We start from the raw sequence: 26,360 nt of genomic DNA, 5'->3' as shown, positions 1-26,360 counted from the left end.
TGACCCAGGGTGCCCAGAGCAGTGGTGGCTGCCCCATCCCTGGAGGTGTTCAAGGCCAGGTTGGATGGGGCTTGGAGCAACCGGACCCAGTGGAAAGTGTCCCTGCCCATGGCAGGGGGGTTGGAACTGGGTGATCTTTAAGGTCTCTTCCAACCCAAACCATCCTGTGATTCTAAACTTTTATTTCAATTACAGCCTTGGTGGGGAGAAGGGAAAAAAAAAACCTCAACCCCATGAGGATTCAGCATTCAAGATGCTGTGCAACAGTCATGACATGCTGCATCCTCCTCATTCCATATGGGGGAAAACTAACACTTTAGCAAATTTATGAAGATGTGTGAAAGTGATTATATTCCTGAAAATATCTCAAGTGGAACGGCCTACCTGGCATATTTTGTTAGTCATGAAACACGCTCTCTCCACCGACTGTAGTTTGTGGCTTTCCATCTGCTTAAATACTTTAAATACTGAAACTTTCTTATTTTTTTAAGCCAAAAGAGCATGCTGGTGGCAGCAGCATTGTGCTGACTCAGGGGCGCGGGATGGGGACATGCTCATCGCCAGCGAAGACATGCAGAAGACAGCTCACCAAAAGAGCAGGAGAGCAAAGGATAAGTCTTGCCTCTGGCCAAGAAATGCAAGAGGTCAGCTTGTGTTAACTAAATTAAAAGCGTCCAGCAAGGCATCTCCAAAAGATGAATATTTTCACAGTATCATAGACTTGTTAAGGCTGGAAAAGACCTTTAAGCTCATCCAGTCCAATTGTCAGCTCATCACCACCATGACTCCTAAACCATGTCCCAAAGTGCCACATCTACACGTTTTTTGAACCCCTCCAGGGATGGGGACTCCACCACTGTTCTGGGCAACATCTGCCTGTGTTTCACCACTCTTCCAATGAAGACATTTTTCCTAACTACTAACGTAAACCTCCCCTGGCACAACATGAGGGCATCTCCTCTCATCATATCACTTGTTACTTGGGAGAAAAGACCAGCACCCACTCGCTACAACCTCCTTTTAGGTAGTTGTAGAGAGCAATGAGGTCAAGTACGGCTGTGAAAGAGAAAAGGGTGAAGGAAAAACATAGCTCCAGCTTGCCATTGCCTTCACTTTGCCAGAAATAAAAGGCAACCGTTGTAAAGCTCACAAGTCCCACTGCCAAGCCCAGCTTTTAGCAGGGGATGCACAGACTTGAAGACAGCCACCACCCTCCCCACCCTGATTCTTGCTTTAAGGAGTGATGTCCCTTTCATCCCAAGGGACCTGGGGAGAAGGCTCTAAGGCACCAGACTTCCCTAAACCTGGAGGCAGCTCTGGCACCCTCCCAGAGGGACCTGGCTACCTCCCCCCTGACCTCTCCTGCTCTTCAGTTAATAGCTTCTATTTTAAACCCCTGGCTGGAGTTGCTCTGCCTGCAGCACTGGGAGGTGGGGTGGGTATGCACAGGAGTGCAGCCAGAGCTCAGCACCAAGGATTCAGCGTGCTGGTAGGAGCAGGCAAGCTCCAGAGCAGGGAGCTGCCTGTGAAAGCAGGGCTTGGGTGGCAAGTGAGAAGGAAACCTAGCCAAGACTCCCCAGCTCAAAGATGGCCAAGGGGGAGCAGCAGAGAAACATCCCTACCCCATTGGAGGTGCCCTTAGATGTGTTGGAGCATCCTACAGGAAAGCTGGAGAGGGGCTCTTTATCACAAGAGTACAGGGATAGGACAAGGGGGAACTGTTTTAAGACAAAAGAGGGGAGATTGAGATGAGGAAGAAGCATTTTCATGTGAGGGTGGTGAGGCTCTGGCCCAGGCTGCCCAGAGACGACATGACTGCTCCATCCCTGGAGGTGTTCAAGGCCAGGCTGAGCAACCAAACTGAGTGGAAGGTGTCCCTTGCCCACTGCAGGGGGGTTTGGAACTGGATTATCTTTAAGGTCCCTTCCAACACAAATCATTTTATGATCCTATGATCCCACACCCTGGGAAATCTCTGGGTATAAACACCAACCAAGCGTTTAACCACAAAGGGATCATTTTTAGTCATTTAAGCAGTTATCTACTGGTTGCACAAGGTGACGGCAGTCGCGTCCTGCAAAGGGACAGCGCAGAGTAGCCATGGTGTAACTACAGTGTAATTACTCTCAGGCTGATTACTGAGAATGATCCAGCTAGATGGAACATCTCAGCCAGATCGCCTCCTCCCCAGGGCGCGTGGGCTGTGCTGTAGATAACCCAGTAAGGACATGCTGAAAGTAGAGCAGAGCCAGTAGACCTCGATGAATGTTTTCCCAAATGGCAGCGAAAACTTGAATATTAGGTGATTTATGGAGGATTCCCTTCAAGTGAAAACCTCTCCTACCATGGTGGTGGTTTTTTTGCAGCACATTTGGCTTTTCATTTGCTGACCAGCTCTGTGCTGTGTCATCTTGCAGGATGGAGCCTCATCATTTGTGTTTTCTTACAGATTTTTTTTTTCCTAGGAGAAAACCATCTCTCCTCTCTGTTTCTATGAGCCTAATTCTGCATCCCCAGCTGGTGTGTAAGAGTATTGGAGTTGCTCCCACTTTCCACAGGGAAAAATCATATCAGAGACAGGGGGTTTTGTTCAAGGTCCAATACCCAGAAGAGGAGTTTCTCCTTCCAAATGGAGATAGCCCCCAGGAGAAATAATTCCACTGGAAATAATCCAGCGCAAAGAGGGTTTATTGCATCTTTTTAAGGCTCTATCCTACTGACAATTGATGAGTTCATAGCTTCCAATATCCATTAGAGGGGTTATTTTATTTCTTGTTAGCAAATAAAATAAAAAAGGCAGAGCCTGAGAAGAGTAAAACCTGCTACAGAGACTGAAGACTGACAGCGGCTGCCTGGCAGACAGTGAGTGAAAATGCTCTGACAAGATGAAATGTTTTTTCTTTCATTGAAATCACTCCCTTTCCGAATGACTAATATGCAGCTACCGCACCATGGATATTTCCAGAGTGATGAGATGTTTTTAAAATATCTCACTGTGCCTCAAAATATCTCACTCTGGCTCAATAGATCATCCAAAACACCACCCACAGAAATCATAAATAAATAGATACTATATTGCTGTTAAAGAGCAGACTGGCCAGGGCAGCATCCTTCATCGGCGAGTAAACCAGGCCACTGAACTCCTCACCTCAGTGCTCAGCTCCAACAGCCAGGCTCTCTGAAGATGGAGACACAAACCTTGGGGAGGAGAGATGGATACCGTCTCTCCTCCTTAGCACCTTGGCAGAGCTGTCCCATACAGATTAGCTCCTCGATCTTGCAGATCATAGAATCATGGAATCATAGAATGGTTTGGGTCAGAAGGGACCTTAAAGATAATCCAGTTCCAACCCCCCTGCCATGGGACACTTCCCAGTGGGTCAGGTTGCTCCAAGCCCCATCCAACCTGGCCTTGAACACCTCCAGGGATGGGGCAGCCACCACTGCTCTGGGCAGCCTGGGCCAGGGCCTCCCCACACTCACAGGGAAACATTTCTTCCTAAAATCTCATCTCGATCTCCCCTCTTTCAGCTTAAAACTGTTCCCCTTTGTCCTATCACCTAGTCATCTCCAGCAACCTCTGCTTCACTCTTCCCTCCCGTTCCCTTTCTTGCCACCATGAACAGGCATCACTGGGGGACTGGAGAGAGATGACGCCAAGGCTGGAGAGAGAAAGCCAAGGCCCCTGTAGTTCCAACGAAGATAGCTCCAACATCTGTCCTCAGCCAGAAATGTATTCACCCGCACAGACACGCTCATCAGATGAGGCTCTAAAATATTTACTGCCCAAATATCAATCCTCATAAAGCGAGGCAGCCATTTGGGCTCGGGGAGGGGGAAGAGACAGGGTGGGTTGTCAATAATGTCATAACCACGGGCAATTTTATGTATCTCTGGAAATGGCCGAGGAACACGCAGTTTGACAGATGTGCAAACGGGTAATGTAGGCATCCTAGTTATGAGCATGAGGATGTCAAGAGGAATAGATGAGCAGTAATTCAAAGTATATTGGGCTTAGAGAAGTACACGGGCATCATAATGAACACGGGATGGGCACCGCGGTGGAGGGAGGGCTGGTGAAGGAGATGGAGGCACAATGGTCTGGAAATGCAGCCCCTGCCCATGCCATGGAGCGGCTGCAGGGATGGGGAACATGGGCAGGTATTTGGTGGGTAGAGTCACACTGCTGTTGGGTCTTAGTGCACCAAGGGATGCATCAGCCTGTCAGATGCTCTCTGGGGCTGGATCAACCTCCAGGCTAACTTCTGCTTCTAGTACTTAAAAGGGGCCTACACGAAACCTGGAGATGGGCTCTTGATCAGGGAGTGCAGAGCGATAGGATGAGGAAGAACAGTTTTAAACTGGAAGAGTGGAGACTGAGATGATATACTAGGAGGAAATTTGTTAGCATAAATCAGGTTGCCCAGAGAAGTCATGGCTGCCCCACCCCTGAAGGTGTTCAAGGCTGGGCTGGATGGGGCTTTGAGCAACCTGACCCAGTGGGAGGTGTCCCTGCCTACGGCAGGGGTTTGGAATTGGATTATCTTGAAGGTCCCTTCCAAACCATTCTATGATTCCACGATTCTCCTTTCTGCTGCTCAACTGCATCTCCGCACAAGCCTCTTCCACCATTGTGCCATCTTTCCTTTCTCATGCTGGTCAGATACCTGCTTTTCTTCACCAAGAACTGTAGGAAAAAATCGTACCAAGAAACAAAATTAAGTTTCAAGTTTAGCCTCAGCAGAACTTTTTTTTTTTTTTTTTTTGGCTTCCAGATCCAAACTAAAAAACAACACCCAACGCCGCAGCGAGGGCCGCCACCGCCTCCAGTGCCGCCTCCAAGGCACAGGCACTGCTCACACCTATGACTACTGCCTTGCCCGGCATTTCCCCATCCCACCTCATCTGTTTTTATAAAGCAGCATCACCCAGAGACACGCTACACCTCCAGCCGCACGCTGACGCCTCCTGCGCATGCTCCCACCCCAGACCCACAGATCCCAGCACGGAGGACTACGGAGGCTGGCTGGCTTCCAGCACAAAGCCAAGGTGCTGGGAATAAAGAAAGTAAAATTAAATAGAAAAAAAAAACCACTGCTGGGACACGCTTCTCCTCTTAGCCAGAGGAGTGCTACAGCACATTGCAAGGGGGAGCATTAGCTGGCCCCAACCGACCACGCTTAGCAAAGCCCAGGACCGCACGCACAGACATCTCAGCTCTGCTCTTTCCCCCTCACATCCCTCCGGATTCGCCTCCTTCAGCATTTCTAGCAGTGAAATTTCAACTCCCCCACCTCCTGTGATGTTCATCAAAAGACTACAGTCATCGGCCGTGGTGGTAGAGCCAAGCACACCCTTCCTCCCTTTCAAGTCCCCCCTGCAGTTCCCACAGAGAAGTTCATCGTTTTTCCACACCTTGGTGCTTTTGGGGAGGGGGGGAATTACTCACGAAGGCAAGCAGGCACGCTCTGCACCAGCAATCTCCACAGAAGTGATTTTTCCTGTGGAAAAATCTATGAATCACTCTAAAAGTCAGTCTGGCTTGAACCGAGACACACTGCTCGCCATTGTTTACTTAAAAGAATCCATCAGTAATTGTTTCCCTGGCTGGTTTTATGAACTCTGACTTATCCCAACCATTCACTACTAAGTTATTGCAACATCCAGTTGCAAACTTCCCCTGTGTCTGCTTTGGGAGCTTTCCCTGTGGCTCAGAGTGACACCGGGTTTTGTTAGGTCAAATGACCAATGACTGAATAAGCGTGAATCTTAAGAGAATGTTTCCTACAAGTCTCAGATCTCATATTTTCCCTCCCAGGAGGCACTTCTGGCACTGTCTGTTCCTGCAGATGTGTTGCTCTGTGAATAACCCCACTGCAGCCAGGGAACCCCGGGGCGCTGCAGTCCTGGGCAGGGGGTGAGGAAGAGACACACAACACATTAAAACTTTCGCTTTCCTTAAAACCCACTCCCTGCCAAGCCACGGGCGAGCAGGGGTCAGAAGTCAAGCAAGACGGAAGGAGCAAGCAGGGGTTGGCACCTCTGCATGGACCGAGCAGCTCTGACACAATGACACAACCAAGCTAGGAATAAATCCTTAACAAGAACTTCTTTCTAAAAAATGTCCTTGCTATGATTTAACTTCTTCTCCTGGCAGCACCCTCCTGTGCACAAGAGCTCTGCCATGACACGGTATGAGAGCGGCAAGCTTCAATAGCCACAGTTGCAATAGCAGAAAAGAGAGATAATTGCATTTCTTGTAGTAGCAGTAACTTCTCTCAAGGAAACTTTTCCTGCTAATGAGGCTGTTCTGGTCTGAAATTCAGTGAGAGCCGAGAGGGCTGGTTCTGCTGCCAGCTCTTGGAGTGTACAGCAGACAACAGGCACACATGGGAAAAGCAGCCCAAGAAACCACGACCATGGTTACAACCACATCACTTTGCAGTCTACTGGAGTTCAGCTTTCCAGTGCGAGCTCCACAGCAGGGAGCTGGATAGTGTTTCCTTCTCCTTAATAAAAAAATATATCCCGCTATATCAGGTATTGTCTTCCCTGCCTCCTCTCGCCTTTGGCTATGCGTTGGTTGCAAGGCATCTCCCGGCAAAGCTGCACATACCATCCAATCCCAGGCCTCTGCAGGGAGTTTTCTGCATCAGTGCCCACACACTTACAGGTCCCAGGGTGCCTGTGGCTGGCACTGCCAGGGGGGACTGGGGGCAAGGCTTCTGCCGATGAGTGCCAGCTGCTGAGAGGGTCTCCCGGGCTGCAGCAGCTGGAGGCAGAAGCAGCAATTTGTGCGCTCACCTGGAAGGGCGGGCATCCTCCCATCCCTTGCAAAGCTGCTGAGAAACCAGCTCTTGGCTCTTCTCCGAGAAGTTTAACAGCACCATACTTGAGCTGCACGAAGATGCAAAATCCCCTCTTCTCTTGGTCCAGGCATCCCTGTGGCAGAGCCAGAGGTGAGCCAGCTCTGCAGGAAAGCCAGCTTTCAGGAAAGCACTTGGCGGGTATTGGTTTGCAAGCAGCTGGGACTTTGTCTCCCCTTTTTCTGGGTCACACAGGACCGCGTTTGCAGTATTGCTGTGCTCTGGCACAGTTCCTCAGTGCCCTGCACAGCCCGGGGCAGAGCCACTGCTCCCCTGCTCCTCATCGGCATGTCAGGCACACACGTTCCAGCAGCACAGGGCTGCTCTCCTTGAATAAAATCCATCTACCCAAGTGACGGCAGCAGGAAGGTTTGGAAAAGTAGAGCAAGAAAATCAAAAGGGAGGGAGGCCCAAAGCCACCGCTGAGCACAGCATGGCAGCTCCGGCTGCAAAGCCAAGGCTGGCAGCGTCGCTCCAGTTACCTGCACAACCTTGAGAGCCCAGGAGAAGCTGCAAAGATGAGAGGGAAAAGCCTCCAGCAGCAGCCAGGAATGAAAAAAGTCAGGTATGGTACGGAGGGGTGGGTGCCATTTGGGATGTGCCACCCCAGAAACGGAGCTCACCGGATGGGCCAGGATGCTTTTAGCTCTATCCCAGTCCCTCCCCTCAAAACATGGCTCAGAACCCCAATACTTCTTTGTACAGCACTTCAGCAGCCCTTGGGTTTTGTTCCCACGTGAGTACGTGTGGGAACAGGTGAACCCCCCACATCCCTCCTCTCAGACCCAGCTCTTGTACAGGAGGAGGGGGAAGGCTTTGCCCACGCTCCCGGGAGGGAAGGGCAGCCAGACCCCCCCCTGCCATGCAGGAGCCACTGCCAGCACACGGGCAGGCTCCCCAGATCACAGCGTGCATACCTCCAGAGCTCAGAATAAATATTTAAAGGTGAAGGAAAAAAACCCTGCTCCTCTCCACGAGCAAGTTCTCAGTCTTCACTCTGGGATTTGAGGCAGAGACAGACAAAAATATGACAAAGGAGACGCAGGTTTCAGCAAATCATGGGCATATCAGAAGCGATGGCTTTCAGATGCCGGCTTTGCTGCAAGATAAATTCCCTCCTGGCCGTACGCCTGACAACCCCAGCAGCCCTTGGGAACTGCAGGTCTGCTTTCCCTGCAGACACGCGGGGTGGCAGCCAGCCCACATCCTTATATCCATCCACCCCAGGGAATGCCCAGCCGGTGAGGCGAACCAGAGCATTACCTAGATCCCTTTCCAAGCTAATTAAAGCTGATCCTCACCCATGGGGATGTATGTTCCCTCCTTGCCCTGTCCTGCGAGCATGCACAAGGCGATGTGCTCTGCATCAGGGTGTTGGGCAAACGCTCCCACATCCCCATCCTGAGCTCTGCCACAGGAACAAACCACTGCTCGGCTTTCTCAGTGCCTCACGCAAGCGATGGCTGGGGGGAAGGATGGAAGGTGACAGCTCTGCTCAGCTCCCAACAGCCCCGTGCTGGGCCATCACTTGGAGGCAGTGGGCAGAGCAGCCACAGAGCACGGGTTGTTCTGTGTGGCAAGGCTGTCCTCAGGATGCTTTTATTTCCAGAGAGATCTCATTAGGTCTGGTTGTGCAGGAGTTGGGTATTTTTTTCCCCCTGTAACTAAGAGCTGGAAAACTCCACTGAATAACATCTCTGAGCATGGGTGGAACAAAGACAGGGCACAAGGGTAGAGCAGTAACAAAAAATGAGATAATCAAAGCTGCTGCTGCAGCCTTACATCTCTTATGATCTTCATCTCATTTGGATTTCCCAGCTGGAGCGGTCTCAGCTCGCTCACAGCCCAGTGGCAGCCTGCAATGTGCCAGGGCTGTGTCCAGCCCCACTCACCCCACTGCCAGGGACTGCAGGACTTGTGCAGAACCGGCTTTGCTCAAAGGGGAAAGGAGGGGCAGAGGAGGGTTTGAGGTGGGAGGAAAGCACACTAAAGGCTCCCCAGGAGCATCCCACTGGATTGGATGGGATGCCAGGTGCTAAAGGAGCTTGTGCATGCACTCAGCAAGGAGGACGTCAGGCATATCCTACCCAGGGTGGGCTCTAAGGAATGCTCCACCACCAGTGCCCTGCTGGGATCCGTCTGGAGCAGCCACTTCCTTATCAAGCCCTGATGCTCTTCTCCCATCCCTGCACAGTCCAACACATGCTGCAGGGAATGCGTCTGAGAAAATACGTACCACCGGCAGGAGATAAGCCAGCTCCCCAGATACGAGCACAAGCCCCATTATCTCCTTAACCCTTATGTGTTTCATTTATCCATCCCAGATCTATTCCTCCTTATCTGAATCCTCCTCCTATTCTTTCCCACCTCTCACCCCGTGGTCGCTCTCAGAGCATCGAAGTCTCCCCAGAAGCGAGGGAGGCTGGATGAGAGCCTGATGCCCCAGGCTGCCACTCACCACAGCTAATGGGATAGACTCCAATTGACTGGCCCTGGCGATTTAAAGTTAATAAAATGTTAAAAGCAGCACTATAAATCACCCATGCAGGAAGTGACCTGGACAGGAGGCCTAACGAGTTAGCAGAGGGTTTTATTTAAAAGCCATTTGTCTGAGAAGTGCAACACAAAGAGTCAAATAACTCTTAGGAAAAGAGCAGTGCTGGAGCTACCGGGAGGATCAGAGCAGGCCGGTTATTTATGGCCAAGGATGTCAGCCTCAACAGCACTAACCAGCCCCTGCTTCCCTGGGCTGGAGCATCCCAGCTAATCCCAGCCCCAGAGGTGTGGGCAGGGAGCTTCCAAAGGGAGTAGGGACAAGCCATATCTCAGCTCTGGCTTATGTTTTAGCTCACTGAGGCTGCTACGACCCTCTCAAAGACCTCTCAAAACAGGGCTTTTATGCCCTCCCCCATCCTGCCATATGCTGGTGACATCCACATCTCCACCCGGGTCCCTGCTCTCCTGGCACAGGAGATCGCACACGTGGAGAAATCATGATTCCCATATGTTCCTGCACACAGCGGATGCCTCTGTTTGCAAGGAGAAGCTTGGAAACAAGAAGCCCAAAAATCTCAAACCACAAAACCATCCCAGAAAACAAGTTTTTGGGTTCTAAATCCAATTTCCCCACTTCAGCCATGAATTTTGCACCCATCAGGAGGGCTGTTAACCCCACATCACCCGCAGCCCTAGCAAACCAAGCTCTACTTTTTTATCCAAAAAAAAACCCAGTCTGCAAAGTGTAAACACAGAGAAGAGTGTTTCACTGGGATGGGGGCTCAGCCCCCTCCCAAACATCCCTTCCAGCCACCCCTTGCTCCCACTGCAGGAAGCCTCCAAAAGACCCCAAAGGCTTTTTACAGAGGGAGAAAAAGCAGTACATGCTTGGGAAGCCTCCAGTGCATCGTTAAAAGGCAAATTATAGACAATTATCCTCAGAAGTACATTAGGAAAGCAGAAGCAGCCGCAAGACGCTGGTCCCACCCAAGCCTGGCTCCTTGCAGCAGCCCAGGTTACCTTCTGAAACAACAGTCTGCAAGCAACGGGTTGCACCAGAACCTATCCCACCTTCAAAACCATCTTTTAAAGGCAAGACAAGGGTAGTTCTCACCCCTGATTGAGCACTTCACCCTCCCAGCTGTGCCCGCTTGGACAAGGCAGGAGATGCAACTACCAAAGATATATCTTGACTTTGACTTGCATCTGCAAACCCCTTGATTTTCACAGAAGGAAAGGATGGAGATCTTACCTTGTGAGGGATGTGAGAGGCAAGGTGTGGGGGGAGCCGGTTCTCCCTGCCAGCAACGGGCACCTTGCTGGGGGAGCGGTGAAGCCTAGCAGTGCCAGGTGGCTGCGGCCGGCGGGCTGCTCCGGTGGCTCTGCAGGCGCTGAGGGTGGCTCATGGCTCCCGGACAAAGGAGGCTGCGGGTGAGAAAGCACAGGAGACATCAGGCTGGGAACACATGGCCTCGGGCACCCACCGAGCAACCTGCCCTACAGCAAGTTTGACTTCAAAGTTAGGAAGGTGAAGAACTTTAAATAAATATTGACTTTTTTTCTACGTTGCTTTTACTTCCCCATTTCCCATCATCGAGGAAACAAGAAGATGCAGGTGGGAAATTTGCTGATCTCCCACAGTTCTGGACACTAAGAGGGTACTTGAAAAGATCCAGCACCGCTCGAAAGGCTCCTGCCACGTGTAGGGTGATACTACAGAGCCATTATGATGGAATGGCGTGGATGGGAAGGGACATTAAAGATAATCCAGTTCCAACCCCCAGCCATGGGCAGGGCCACCTCCCACTGGATCAGGTTGCTCCAAGCCCCATCCAACCTGGCCTGGAACACCTCCAAGGACGAGGCAGCTGCCACTTTTCTGGGCAACCTGGGCCAGGGCCTCTCCACCCTCACAGGAAAACATTTCTTCCTAAAATCTCATCTCAATCTCTTCTCTTTCAGCTGAAAATAATTCCCCCTCATCCTATCCCTGCAACCCCTGATCATGAGCCCCTCCCCAGCTTTCCTGGAGCCCCTTTCAGTGCTGGAGCCTTCTCTTCTCCAGGCTGAACAAGCCCAGCTCTCTCAGCCTGTCCTCAGATGGCAGGTTCTCCAGCCCTCAGATCATCTCCATGGCCTCCTCTGGACTCGCTCCAACAGATCCATGTCCTTCCTGTGCTGAGGACTTCAGAACCTGACGCAGGGCTCCAGGTGAGCCATTCCCAGAGGGTGTTACTGTGTTTCCAGCATCACTGGTGGGGAGGGAAAGGAAGCCCAAACTTGCGTAGGCAAGCAGCCCTGGTGCCCATAGTGATGCGCACAGCCAGAACATGCCAGGGAAGGACCCTGCAGCTCAATGGATTTTGCAAGAGGTCTCATGAGGCCGGGGCAGCCCTCCTCTCTGCTCCCAACTCAAGTGGTCCCACTGCCACCTCAGAAATACTAAGAGAAAGCAGGTCCTTGACCTGCTGATTTGCAAGCGCTCCTCCTGACTTCAATGCTGAAAGAGAAACAAGTCTCTTTCCTGATGGAGGAGGTGGCAACTTCACCTGCAGCACTATCCTCTCCAGTACAGGCTTGATTCAATACATTTATTTAGCGGTGAGGTCCCCAAGGCAAAGCTCACATCCGTTTTTTGCGTCTCAAACAGTTCTGAGCAGTCAGTATTTAACAAATTAATAATAAAACGATGGCACCTTGAGAAATAGACTTTCCTGTCCTCGGCGAAGGGGCCGAGTCTCCCAATTACTCTAAAGGGCACCGGCTTTAGACCTTGCTGAGCAAATGGTATTTAGCCACAGCCACCTTTTAATGGGAATGATGTGATTCTGCAACGGATGCAGTCAAGTGTATCACATCTTAAGATATCGCCACGCTGCACAGCGAGAGGGCAGGAGGGAGGTAGGATGGAAGCCAGTGCTGTTAGCTTTGGTATTTTTCAGCAGACAGCCCCAGCGCAAGGTCTGGCATCCTACCCCCAAGCTGCCAGTTATGCTCAGAATTTCACGAAAAGTATTTGCGAGGTTCATGGCAGAGGCTGGCAAATATTTGCCAAGGATTCTTCCAAATCTCCGAGCCCGCCATGCGCTTGCAGCAAATTTGTTTGCTGATCGTGGTCCTTGTGTTAATTTGCAAATGGAGAGTAAAGAAGACAGCCATACCGAGTAGGGGAAAGGAGGATCCTATTCTGCAGGAAAGACAGCTCCACCAACCCTAATGAGGGCTCAGTAATTAACGCAGCACTGGAGCACTGGGGGAGTCTAACTCTCAGCTTCTGATTCCGGTTGTGGGAGAGGAAAGTGATCTTTGTGAAGGCAGCACGGGGCAAAGGAAGGATGCTGCTGGGGATGGTAACAGCTGTACATCAGCACCTCCAAGGAATATAGGTGGCGATTTCCTCATTCCCAGCTCAGGCATGTTGCAAAGGGGTGGGGGGAAAGCATCCTCTCCCCTTCCCCACTCCCCAAAGTTGTTGCAACTGGAGTCACTCCCCTGGCTTGTCCTCTGATCTCGGCACCTTACCAAGCGCCAGCCCAGGCTAAGCGTGCTGCTAATTAGCTGCATTAATTAATCAAAAAGTTTCCATTGCTTATTCTTTGGTCCTCACACAAACACCCGTGCTGCCCAGTGTGGTGAACTGCCATGGCATTCATGAAGTGCCAGCACTGCTGCACAACAAAGCTGGTGGTGGCGGCCTCGGGGACAGGGGGGCAGTGATCACCTGAGGATGCTGCCACCACCGTGGGGCACAGAGCAGGCACATGCCACCATCCCACCTGCAGCCACCAGCATTCCAGCCTGGTCTTCCTGTCCCCAACCATCAGTACAGCTGGCTGCCTGGCCCTCCATCAGATCTCCCCCACGTTTACTCCCCAGGAGCGGGCACACATCCACGGCGCACAAGCAGCCATTCATCTCCCCACGGCTAATCCCTCTGCATGCCACAATCCTGCCTTTGTGCCCAAGCATTAGACACCCCCAATCCCAAACTAATCTCCAGAAAGCTCCCTCACCCAGGGGGGCACCAGGGGGGTTCCCCTCTCCCAAGGCAGCCCTGATACCCCGGAGGTGCGGGAGGACACGCCGGCTTTGACTCCTTGCTGGTGCCAGCAGGCTGTGCTGGGATGAACTGGATAAACCATTACCTCTCCGCTTGCTCCCTTTTGTCAGGGCTTTTTTTTTTAACCAGGTATTTTTGCAGGAGGAAAAGAAAAAGACACCAAGCAGAGAGAAAAGAACTGTTAGTCCAAGGGAGCCTGTGTTGTTAAATACAGAGAAATCCAAGTCTGGAGTCCAACAGAGGCCAAGGTTTCCGGGCTTTGACACAGCTGACAAGCTGGAGCACAATGAGAAAATACGTGCACAGAAATAGCCAGGCAGGATAAAGGATTTACTGCCTCTTTCACAGAAAAGAAAAGAATAAGCTTAAACACTCTATTTAGGAGCGGTAACAACAACAAAAAAAAAAAAATATAGATCTGCAGGAAGAATATTTGAGCAGCAGGATTACCGGGAGGTGAAGAAAAACCAAATCCTGCCTGTCCTGGGTGCAGGAGGGGCTGGTGCAGCAGCTGGCTGAGCAACACCGGGCAGCAGCATCTCCAGGAAACATCTCATTAGGACCTCCCTAGTCCTCAGCAGCATCCTGCAGGAGCAGACACAACATGCCAGGTCTCACCTTGGAGTCACCCTGGCTGACCTTGGGGTGACTCTGCCTGTCCCCTGCCCAGCATGAGCACAGCCCATGGCTGGGGCTCCCTGGCTTTCAGACAGGCTTTGCCGTGATGGGAAGGCTCCAGGATCTCATCTGGTTCATGAGGAAATCATCTCAGATGACCACAGTGGAGCCAGAGCAGGGGAGGCCCGATGGAAGGAGAGCTGGGGCTGGCAGGGGCTTCAGCAAACACCTCGCCCTCCCTGTCTCCCCGGGTTTGTCCTCGTTGAAGACAAAAGTTCTGAGTTCCCGCAAAGTTTCCTCTAACTTGTGATGAAAGAGAAACTCTCTGGAGGAGAGACAGGAACCCAGTTTCCCTGATAAAAGTATTGCAGTGGGATTTTGGGTTATTATTTTTTCTTTTGACTAGCGCCAGCCAGAACAGAGCATTGCAAGCAGCCAGGCAGAAGGTCTTACCCTTTCCATGGCAGGGGACCAAGTCTCCCAGCTGGAGGCCAGGACAGAACCCACCCCTGGTCCTGCCGAGAAGGAAGTTAAAAGCCAAAGCCATCATTTCTGGGCTGAAACAGCGCAAGATTCACAAACCCGCTCACTCCTCCAGCTTGAAAGCACTCGTGCCAGAGCAGCTCAGATGGTATTTCTGAGCAGCCTGGAACTGCCGGTGGGTCCTTTAGTCCATTCCTGCTTGGAGAACAGGGATTCACTGCACCTAAAGTATGCCTGATGGCTATGGTCAAGCCTGGCCTTCAACGTCTGCAGCAAAGCCAACCCTGCAGCCTTCCTTGGCAGCTTCCTCGCTGTTTAATTGCCCTGATAGTTTTGCATTAATGTGGGGTTTTTTTTGTAAAAAAGCAGCTGATTTCTCAGCAGCAACAAATACTTGGGAAAGCTTTCTCTCTGGCAAACTCCCTCTATTGTTCATCTCTTTCACAGCAAACGTTCCTAATGAAGAGGGAAAGAAGGATCTTGGCTTCTTTCAAAACAATCTGAAATATTATATTAAAAACATGCGCTGAGTGTTGACATATTTAGTGCGTTGCTTTATAAAGCAAATTGCTCGAGCTCATTCAGAGTTTGAGACTATTAAGACGGCACAGAACTATGCGACTGAGAGGACAGCACAGCAAGGAGTCCCTCTCCGGGGAGGTACAGAGCCCCTCGGAGCAACCAGATGGCCCCAATTCTAACTTTGGCGGGAGCTGAAAGCCACCAGCATCATCCAGCCCCCAAAGGGAAGGATGTACAAGCACCGCTCAATATGCTAACGTGAGGATTGCAGCAGGTTTCAGACCTGTGAATCCTCCCTGTGCAAACCTCCAGCTCCTCATCCAGACATTTCCCAAGGGCCAAGCCCGGGAGGGCACGCCAGGCTCCCTCAGCAATGGGCACCCACGCTGTGGGAGCAAACCCTGCTATTCCTCTCCCCACACCAAGCCAAATCCCTTGGAAAGTGTGCGGAAAATCCCAGTTCAGTAGGTTTTTTTAGCTGGAGAAATCTATGTTTCTCTCCATTAAAAAGGAGAAAGAAGGAAACAACGCACCCTGAGTGTAAGCACACAAACAACTGAGTGCTGGAGTCACTGAAACGCTACAATTTCTGTCCAAACTTCAAGTGAAATCCCATTCAGGAATACAACCTTCAGACCGCAGCCCTTCCCATAGTCTATCCCGAGATCTGGCAGCTCTCTGTGGAGGCCAGTTGGGTTTCTCTCCCTGCTACCCCTGCTGGCCACACCACAGCCGATCCAAGCCAGGGCGCTGTTGGCCCCCTGGGCCACTGCTGACCCACGTTCAGCCACTGCCAACCAGCACCACCAGGTCCTTTTCTGACAAGCAGCTTTCTCGGCACTCTTCCCCAAATCTGGAGTGTTGCATGGAGTCGTTCTGAGACCAAAGTGCAATGTAACTCCATCTGCAAAGTCCATCCCTGATGCAAGGTCCTGGTTCCCAGGACAGGCTGGTGCAAAACCAAAGGACGTGGCACAGACAAATGCGGCCCCATGCCAGGATCTGCTGGAGTCCTCCAGGCAATACACAGCCCCTTGGGAGCCTTGGCATGCCCCAAGCTCTCCGACCTGCTTTGACTCAGGACTGCAAGCCCTCCGGGAAGGTCCAGCAATGCCTCATCACCTCCACTCTCTCCAGAGTCCCACGGGTTTATCAGCACCAGTGAGCAGGCAGGCTCCCTGCAGTGAGATCCACTGAGCAAGAGGCATCACAACTCCACAGAGGGACCCAGGGCTCCTCCTCATTTATATTCCACTCCAGCCCCAGCCTTCAACATGGTTGAGGAAGGCAAGGCAAGGCAAGGCCTACAGAGAATGCCTAAAGATTATTTCTCTCAGCTTCCAATTTATTCTCCATCATTAATGCCTTTGAAAGCCCCACACGTCCTGCAAACAGAAGGAGCACGTTAAACGTATGCGCAGCAGAGCTGCAAAACCGAGACAAGCCCATGCCTGGCGCAGGTAGCCAACCAGCTGGGGAGAGGTGGCACCAGCACCCTGCCACCAGCATGGACAAGGGAAGGGCTATGGTGCAAGCGAGCATCACCCCAGCTCTGCAGAAGCTGCAACAGAAGCTTGTTATCACCTACAGAGAGGTCTTTCACCATGCACTCACTCGAGCCTCTTCCCACAGCCCCACAAAAGCAAGAGCATCATCCCAGAAAGCAGAGGTACCACAAGTCTAGGAGCTGTGCGTTGCACAGCAGCAAAGAGCGGCCAGGACTGCTAGAGAACGACTTGCATGAAAAATGAGAAGAGCTGGAGTCTTCTGTAGTGTAGAGAAAATTGCTTTTGCCAACTATCTGCAGTTCTAAAGCAATTACATTTGAGGGGAAGCCAAGAGCACGCCTGAGTGCTGCATGCACGGAGGCTACGTTTTAAAATGCAAGAAACGAGGAAGAAATAAAATAGAAAATGTCTTTAAAAAATTATTTGACTCAGTAAATACTGAGCGGATAAAATATTTATAACTCAGGGAGGGGACAGATCTTGGAGGCAGCCAGACATCTCAGCAATGGGACAGCTGAGAACTCCGCAGAGAGCCTGGGCAGCATGCTCGCACTGCTGGTCATCTTCCCCTGGAGCATGGGAAATCCTCCCCGGGAAGCTCTGACAAGGCAGCAGCTGAGCTCTGCCTGGCCCAGCAGAAATGCTGTTTGCCTCAGTTAGGACATCATTCACCCTCCACTCCAGCTGCTTGCACAGGAGGGACAATAATACACAAGCGCCGCTGGAGTGCCAGCGTCAGAGTTGGGTCTCGGTGGGCTTCAACACACTCAGGAACATACTGCCCTCAGATAAATCATGGAATTGTTAAGGTTGGAAAAAAACTTCTAAGCTCATGCAGTCCTGCTGTCAGCCCAACCACACTGTGCCAACTGAACCATGTCCCAGAGTGCTACAGACACACAATTTATTAACCCCTCCAGGGATGGAGACTCCACCACTGCCCGGGGCAGCCTCTGCCAGGGCTTCACCTCTCTTTCAGTAAATAAATTTTTGCTACTATCTAGTCTAAAACTCCACGGAATGAAATAAAAAGCTGCCATAATACTTCTCTTCAAGGACCTGCAGGCTGACCCAAAACCCAGCCAGCACCCCAGCACCTACCAGTTAAGCCTTTCCAGGCTCAGATTTAGACTGGAGGAGGCAACAGCTTCGTATGGCCATAGATGTGAAGATCCTTCAAGCTACAAGAAATACTTCTAATCTCCTTCCCCGACAAGCCAGCACCCTTCACCACCAGTTTTCCCCTCTAATCTGCTGGAATTAGGAAGGATCCCAGGCTGTAAGCACATCTTGTCTAATTACTAAGGTGGCAGGGGCCAAGCTGCTTCAATCCCCAGAGCTGTTGCGGTGACTGCTGCCGGCACTGTTTAGACATCCAATTTATCAGGAGGATGCCCCTTTTGCTTTCTGACCACGTGCCTTCCCCTCGTCTTTATCTGCTCTAGGGACTGGTGTGGGAAACGGAGAAGTGGCATCCACTGCTGCTGGTGACAGAGCCCCTTTTCAAGGATGCTGTTCTGTTATTACCAACTCTTGCCGAGTGGAATTGAGACATGAAGTAGATTTGTGCCCAAGATAATGGCGTTTATTAGACAAGCTATTGAGGAGAAAACAAAAGCTAACAGTGGAGAGCCACTAAGAGGAACGCTTAAAGAGAATCCATCAAGAATACAAAGAGGAGCACTGTTAATAGTTGGTGCTTCCCATCAACGACTAGAAACCTTGAGCAGTCCCTTAACACTGCTGGGAGAGGGAAGGTTATTGTCACCCAGTACAAAGGGGTCAGCACAAAGGGGTCCACACCTTCAGACAGAGCATCATCTGACACCCTCCTTCACGGTCAGAGGTGGCTGAGCCCTCAGCTCACCCATAAGCCTTCTCCTCACCTGTACCAGCACCGTATGATACCTAGACCAAACGAGATCTATACCATATGGTACCTACACCGTGCGCTTTTACTACACACAAGGATGTCACCCTCCAGAGCCAGGATCCCAGCTCAGCTGCTCCAGCCCCTGTCACTGCATCCTGCAGCAGCAGGATGCACATGGAAGGAGAATTCAATCTTTGCACCACCTTGGAGCGACCAGGCACTTCTGATAAAGCCAGAGCTGTCCCCACCCCTTGAAAATCGTGGATCCACCTAGATTTTCCTATTGGTGACTTATCCCTTCTCACCGAAGGAGACCTGCTCCTGAAAAATCTTCTGATAAAAATGCGTATAAATGTTTTCCATAGGATCTTTCACACCCTCCCCTTCTTCTCCAGGAGGATGCTCAAGGGCCAGGCTGGGGCACGAGCCAGCAGCGATGCTGAGGACGCCGAGTCCAGGCACGAGGATGTCCCTGCAGCCCAGCAGCTCCAAAGAAGTTTATTGCTTGTGACACGTTGTCAAAGCGAGACGCGCCTCATTAGTCAGAGCTGAAGCAAATGAGAAGGCTCCTTAGCCAATTAAAAAATAACAACAAGGATGCTCGGTGGGGCCCAGCCCCTCCCTTTCGGTCCTGCCAGCAAGTGGCAAACCAAAGCAAGATGTAACACAGACCCAAGCCACAGCTTCTCCCCATCACCAAGATGAATTCCCTGTATCAAGCAAGCGGCAGCAGCTGGGAGCAGCCAGCAACCAGTACACAGCCAGGCTGGGAAAACACAGAGCTCGAGGAACCACACCTGACACTCAGAGAGTTTGAAAATGAGAGGTTTCGTTTCATAGCTCCAGGAGCATTTTATTTCCCAACTCTTGAAACAGAGCTCATTGACTCTCCCGAGTGGCATTCTCTGCTAAAAAAGTCTATTTTTAAAAGCTTCTTTTTTTTTTTTTTAAATGACGTGGGTTTCCTTTGTGGGTTAAGCTGAGCTGGCACATGCATTTTTTGTTGTTTTTTTCTTTGTTTTATTTTTTTTTCCACTGAGATTTATCAGCTTTTGGTGCAGAGGGCACTACAACTCTTCTCCGGCTTGCCAGCAACGCTGACTCCCGGGAGCTTTACACACACAGTCTCCGCACACCATCAGGGAGCCCTGGCCCTCAGCAGCCAGGGGAGAGCCCATCCCAGACCCCCCGACAGGCAGCACATGGGGTGCCGCACCCCGGATTGCACGGCAAAGCCTCCCAAAGCTCACGGAAGGGGAGAGGCGAACACAGGCAAAATGGGCAGAGGGACCATTTTGATGCCACCGGGCATCAGCAGGCAGAGCATCGGCTTCCGTGGCACAAGCCAGGCTGACATCCTACAAAAGCACAGATGTGCTCATTAGCAGAGAACACCCCAGCTCATCACTCATCACCAGAGGAACCCAAGAGCTGAGGACAGAGCCATGGACATTGGATGGACCAGACAGGTCCAGCACCAGGAGATGAGCCCGTGGTCCAGCAGGGAGTGGGATGGAGAGCAGACAGCGGGTTTCACCTTACAGAGGACACATCCAACAAGCAGTGGAGGCACCCTGGGAAGAGGCAGCTCTCTTCCACCCACACAAGCACCCAGCAAGACACAGGAGGCATGGTGCCTCAAGGCATGGCTGAGTGGTGTTCCCTGGAGGTGTTTAAGGAACGGGTGGATGAAGTGCTGAGGGACATGGTTTAGGGAGTGTTAGGAATGGTTGGACTCGATGATCCAGTGGGTCCTTTCCAACCTGGTGATTCTGTGATTCTGTGGTGACATGCCTATGGCTCCCAGCCCTGGGGGCATGGATGCTCGCCCTGCCCTCCGCTCACGGCTTCTTGTCCAGCACCAGACAGGCTGGACCCAGCCCAGCCGCCAACAGCAAGGAGCCGCTGCAGACTTCTCCTTGCGCTGCAGTTCCTTATTAATCCCCACAGTAAACACAAAGGAGAAAAAAAACCCACAATTAACCTAAGAGAGACACTTTCTGTTTAAAGACACAAACGGATGCTGAAAGCAGACAAAGGAGTCACAGCAAATGCGCACCAGAGGGAATGGGGAGCAGCCCAAGGGCCCTGGGAAGGCAAGGAAGAGCGACAGAGCTTGTGCCAGCCATGCACGGGAGCCTCCGACACATGAGAGCCATCCCAGGAAGGAAACCTGCAGGGCAGCTCAGGCCACATAATCCTACACCCCTTTCAGGGTCTGTCACCCCCTTCCCGAGGACAGGAGCATCCCCTCATGCACGCCTTGTCCACTCCATCCTGAACCAACCTCTCCTCCCAGCAGGACCCAAGGCCAGGCACACTTGTGGCTCCCGTGGTGGAAGCGGGGTGCAGCACGTCAAGCTCCAGGGAATGGTTGGGCAGCAAAAATGCAATTACCCACTCGGAAAATGGCCAAGGCAATGGAACCAACCCCCTGCACCCGGTGACTAACGCTGCACCATGCTGCTTTAATGAGAAATGGCCATTTGAAGCTTAACAGCTCTCACTGGCGGATTCTCCCCACTCTTCCCACTGTAGCTGCTTCCCATACAGTGCACCCAGCTAATTAATTACAGAGCACAATCCAATCAGTCAGACCATCCTATTGCCGTTAAAGGAATTTAAGAGATAATGCCATGAAACTCCAGATGGACTGGCCTGACCCCAGCCTCCGACACCACCGGGGTACTCGGGAGCTGCCACAGCTCCAGCTGACATCCCACATCCAAACACTCCGGAAAAAACCCTCAGATGCTTGCAATGCTCTCTGTGTGCTGGGTTTCTGAGCCCTCACTGACTTTACTGAGACCTGTGCTGTCTTCCTGCAGTCACCCCTTGCCTTGGGGCTGTGCAGAGCACACACCAATCTGGCTCAACACAAGCACAGGTGAAGGAGGAGCCACCTGCCCCACTTCTGCCCACTCTGAGTTTTCTCTCAGCGTGGCAGAAGGACAGATTTGAAGGCCAGATGCCAGCCCATCTTCTTCCCGCTGCTGCCGGCACGTGCCCCACATATGGTCAGCAGCGGCGGAGGCAGCCTCAAGGTGTCGTGCATCACTGATCCTGATATGCCAGGGCAGCCTGATCCCTTCCCACCTCGCCGTATGGCTCTGCTCCACCTCCCTGCTGCTCTTTCAAGTACAGAGAGATGACTGCCACTGCTCAGGAGCACAGCCCTGCCTTGCTTTGAAGGCACGTGGAGGTAGGAGAGTGGCTAACACGAGGATGCTGGATAGCCAGCACCTTTATAGAATCACAGAATCATAGAATGGCTTGGGTTGGAAGGGACCGCAAAGCCTATACAGTTTCAACCCCCAGGTGTCCAGCAAGAACACCTCCCACTGGATCAGGTTGCTCCAAGCCCCATCCAGCCTGCCCTTGAACACCTCCAGGGATGGGGCAGCCACCACTGCTCTGGGCAACCTGGGCCAGGGCCTCTCCACCCTCACAGGAAAACATTTCTTCCTAAGATCTCATCTCAGTCTCCTCTCTTTCAGCTTGAAACCATCCTCCTCATCCTATCCCTGCACTCCCTGAACAAGAGTCCTTCCCCAGCTTTCCTGTAGGCCCCCAGCAATGATGATTGTTGGTACCAATGTGCTGATCTCCACATGGGATGTTCTCAGCTTTTCAGGGATGGTTTAAATCTCCTCCTCGGGGTAAAAGTGTGGGAGTTCAACCAAAACCCGAAGCTCTGAGGAGGGAGGAGTTATCAGATCCCACTGACAAAGATGGGGGTTTGCACCAGCTCAGCTCATTTGGTCCTAAATCAGCCACCGTTCCTACCACCACCACTGGCAACAGGTTTGTTTAGCAGGTGCCTTTGGCACCTCCGGCCGCCTTTTACTCTCAGTCACACCCATCTGAGGCCCAATCCTGACCATGTGTCACTGGGAGCCCCACTGGTTCCCAATCCACTCACTGCAATGGTTCCAGACCCTGAGAATCCCTGCAAAGTCTCAGTGTGGTTACGCTGCTCTGTGCCAGCTGAGCTCCCAGCCGCCTCATACTCGATGATGAAAGCAGCTGATTCTGTGATTTACTGATCCTATCCGTGGTTAATTTTTCCTACCTGGGGTGAGGATAAGCTCCTGGATTTGCAAACATTTTGAGGATTGTGGTTTTAATTTTTTTTTCCTTATTGTGTTTGCACGCATCAAAAGCTTTTACGCCTTGATCCAAAGCCCAAAGTCAAGGCGAGGGATATACATCAAGTCTAAATGTTCTCCTGTCACAGGTAGCATCAAATGCTTGTTGCCGTTGAAATAAAGGGTGGATTTTGCTCTCGCTTGGTCCAGCCCATCTCACAGCCGCTTGACGTCCAAGGACAAGTGTGGAAGAGTTTCTCCCCCTCAATCACACCTCCAAAATGCCTTTGTCAGAGATTCCAGCACGGATAAATACAGAAAGAGACAGAAAGTCTCTCCCAAGAGCCATCCTTGGCTAAACCACCCCTGGCCAGGTACCCAGCCATCTTGCATCAGCACCAGACAGGCCAAGGTGATCAGAAGCAGGAGCATCAACGAGGTTGTTCACACCTAAACAACAACCTACAAGTTTCACCAATGCGGATTTGCAAAAGAAGAGTGTGACTCCAGCAGGACTGGAGCACAGCTGCAAACAAAACAGCAGCAGTCACACCAAGCACAGATGGAAAGGGGACAGTGCTGGGATGACGTGTAATAGCTGGGTCTTCCTGAACACATCGTATCTGCGCATCTACAAATCTCACCGTCTTACAAGGACATTCACTGAATTCCTCCTTACCGTGTCAGCAACAGACAGCAGCGACAAGCAAGATGAGCCAGAACTGACGGTGGTCAGTAGGGATGAGACAGGACCAACTCCAGACCTCTAACACCAGCTGCTGTTGGGTGATGGTGAGAACTACACAAGGGCTGACTTCTACCCAGCACCAAAATAAAGTACAGCTAAATCATTACCTTGGACCTTAAAACAAGGAGCATAGTTACAATAGCAACACAACGCCACATCTTCATCCAGAAAAGCAGCAGCATCAGCTCCTCATAATCACAACCTTCCCAGCGAGCGAGCAGGGATGAGGGAGCACCGTTTCTTTGAATCATCTGTCTTATTATCCCCTGGGAGGGCTAAGGGTGGAGGACTGAGAAGAGCTCAGCACAACAACAAAACAGAATATGATGTCTTTCTTCCTCCTGCTGGTGTGTCTCAGACCAACACCTTATAGGGTCTGCCCGCAGAGAGGCCTCGATTCGTGGTAGTGATACAGCCGTGGTGGGATGCCACAGCTGGAGGACTGTGTGCAGGAATTTCATCTCTCTCATCCAAATCCAGCTCCAAAGGCCAACGAGAACAGAACAGGTGGAAGAGAAGGCAAGGAGACAGATGCTCCATGCATCCCAGCACTGCAGCCCGGGGACATCCCCATGGGCACCAAGCTCCCCTGCCACAGCCATTAGAAGAGGGTAGAGGCTTTTCCCTGTGCATTTTGGGAACCAAAATTCTTCAAACACTTATCTCAAGAGCTCCTGTAAAGCATCTCACGGATTTTGGCAGGAGACGAGGAGAGAAGCTGTTCAGTAAACCGAGGCCATCCCGCCTGACATGTCTGCAAGGCTCCAGAGTGCCCTGTTTGTGGAGGTAATTCCCTCATTCTCTGCTCTCCCTCACAAAACAGGGCGCGTCTCCTGATGGACTTGCAAAGACTCCCTCGGAAACCGACTGAAAAGATGAGCAGAAACGAAGCGATGCTGAAAAAGCATCAGCCCCTTGGAGGACAGCATCGACCCGAGGTTGCGCTATTAGCCCAGAGCACCCGCTCTGCATCAAGCCCCCAAAGCAACGCACCAGAGAAAGCTCTTAGCCTGCAGCATCCACCTTCCCTTTCCCACAGCTGTAGCACCAGGATCACTGCTGGAGCCTGCACCATCCCATTTTTTGTACCCTGATATGAACCCTTCCTGGGAGCCGCCAATTAAACCACTGAACTGTTCTCAGCTCAGCCTCCCATGCATGAAAACGTCCTGTAATTTTGCACCTGCCAAGAGCTGAGTCCCAGCAGATTCATCTTGAACTGACACTTGAGGATAATTAAACCCCTCTCTCTCCTCTGTTATCAGCATAGCAGATAAGAGGAGAGCCCTGGGGCCCTCCAGTTGCTGCTCCTGTACAAGGCAAGGAACATGAGATGAGACTCATTTTCTCAACAGAGACTTGGACTGGGGGACACAAGCTTTGCAATCTGCCCTAATTTGCCAGGCGGCTTCCCTAGCAGGGCAGATCATCTGGTGAAGGGAGGGCTGGAAATCAGGTGCCTGGGACCAAATCACACGTACCACACCATCCCCTTGATTCTAAACCCGGGGTATCATCCGCCATTGGTCCCTAAAGGTCCAGCCAAGACGGTCCAGGCACCCTTCGCATCTCCTTCAGCTCCCTTCGCAAGGCAGGGATCAGCCACCTCCGCACCCGCCGCTGCAGCGGGCGATGGGTACCGGGTGCCCCAGAGAGTGAGCCCGAAGTTGAGCAGCCCTGGGGAGCAGCCGGCAGCCCCACGCAGGTCTCTGCCCACCTCCCGTGAGCGCTGCCTGAGGTTACTCGATGCATCCAACCTCAAAGCCAAGCTTCGATCGCAGCGGTTTTGAGGTTGGCGCTGAGCATCTGCGATCGCTCCGGGCTGGGCCCTCCGGCAGCTCGGGGTGCTCAAAGCACGGTGCCCCACCTGCCTGCCTGCCCCACCGAGCCCCTCGCACCGGGGTGCCCTCCCGTCACCCCAACCCCACCGCGAGGGGATCAGCTGCCACTTGCTGAGCGACGCTCGGAGGAGCCGCGGGTCTCCCGGGAGCACGGGGCGGTGGCAGGATGGATTCCCCCCTTCCTTTTCTCCTCCAGCCCCACCGATGCGGCTGCCTCGCTGCCCCCCTCTCCTCCTCCTCCTCCCCCGTTACCTCCGAGGGCTCGGGCGGCGGCCGGGCGAGATGCTCCGCGCTGCAGCTGCGCTCGGCTCCGCGGGGCTCGGCGCATCCTCCGCCTCTCGGGGCTCAGCCGGGCTCCTGCGCCCCGCTCCCCACCGCTCTCCCTTTGGCTCCGCGCTTCTCTTCCCCCCGGCGGCGGGGGCGAGCGCATACCCCGGGGTTTGCAGCTTTGCCGCCCGTCCCCGCGTTATCGCGGCTCCACGAACCTCCCGCAGCAGCAGCAACAGCAGCAACAACAGCAGCAGCTGCCGAACCCAGGCGCCGCGCCCCCCGCCCGCCCCCGCCTCCCCGTTCCCCTCCGCGCCCGGCCCCGGTGACAAATCGCGGCCGGGATTGCTTTAAAGAGAGAGCGGCTGCAGAGCCAGCCAGGGGGAGGTGGGGAGCCGCTCGATACCCGCTCTCCCGAGGATGCACGGTACCCCCCAGGGGTGTGCATCACCCCCCTGGGCTCCCCAGGATGTGCTGCGGCTGAGCCCCGACAGCTCGATGCACTGATGACTGTGAAGGCTGCAGCCTTCGAAGCCATCCATGCGTCCCATCAGTGCATCGAGCTGTCAGGGCTCAGCCGTGTCCCCGCAGGCAGCCCTGATGCTGAGTCCCAGTAATCAGGACACAAAGCAACCCTCCTCCATCATTTTGCAACAGTGAGAGACCCCCGGCAACCCAGCAGCGATGCCAGCCCAGCATGGGGAAGCATTCCTGGATTCCTGGGGAGAGAAGAGCTGGCAGTGGTTATCCGCTTCTTTGTGAACCCCAGGACCTCTACAGTTGGGGGACACTCGGACAAGCTGTCCCCAGGTGCACAGCAGGCTTGCTGGAGGGGCTTTCCAAGGCCGATTTTATCCATATGACATCTAAGCAAGGTCTGAAAGGAAGCCGTAACCTTCTTTGGGGCTCAGTACATTGAGCAGCCATGCTAAAACCTCTATCTGGTGATAAGGGACCAAATCCATCGGCTCTGCAGGGCCTGGCAGCCCT

General features: G+C 52.5%; 1 protein-coding gene across 2 annotated transcripts in view; it reads right to left on the bottom strand.

Moving 5' to 3' along the window:
- The window catches only part of LINGO1 (leucine rich repeat and Ig domain containing 1), a 168,034-nt gene extending 142,431 nt beyond the window's left edge, over positions 1-25,603 (bottom strand). For both annotated transcript variants that reach the window (XM_054077687.1, XM_054077689.1), the window contains exons 1-2: positions 25,356-25,603; positions 10,615-10,787 (exon numbers count right to left, since the gene is read on the bottom strand). The gene's annotated coding sequence lies outside the window, so the exon portion shown is untranslated. The remainder of the gene's footprint in view (positions 1-10,614; positions 10,788-25,355) is intronic.
- Positions 25,604-26,360: the final 757 nt, after the last annotated feature.

Source organism: Cuculus canorus, chromosome 12 (assembly GCF_017976375.1).
Source record: "Cuculus canorus isolate bCucCan1 chromosome 12, bCucCan1.pri, whole genome shotgun sequence".
Classification (NCBI taxonomy): Eukaryota; Metazoa; Chordata; class Aves; order Cuculiformes; family Cuculidae; genus Cuculus; species Cuculus canorus.
Note: the sequence above shows the minus strand (reverse complement) of the source record. Positions and strands in the feature narration are given on the sequence as shown.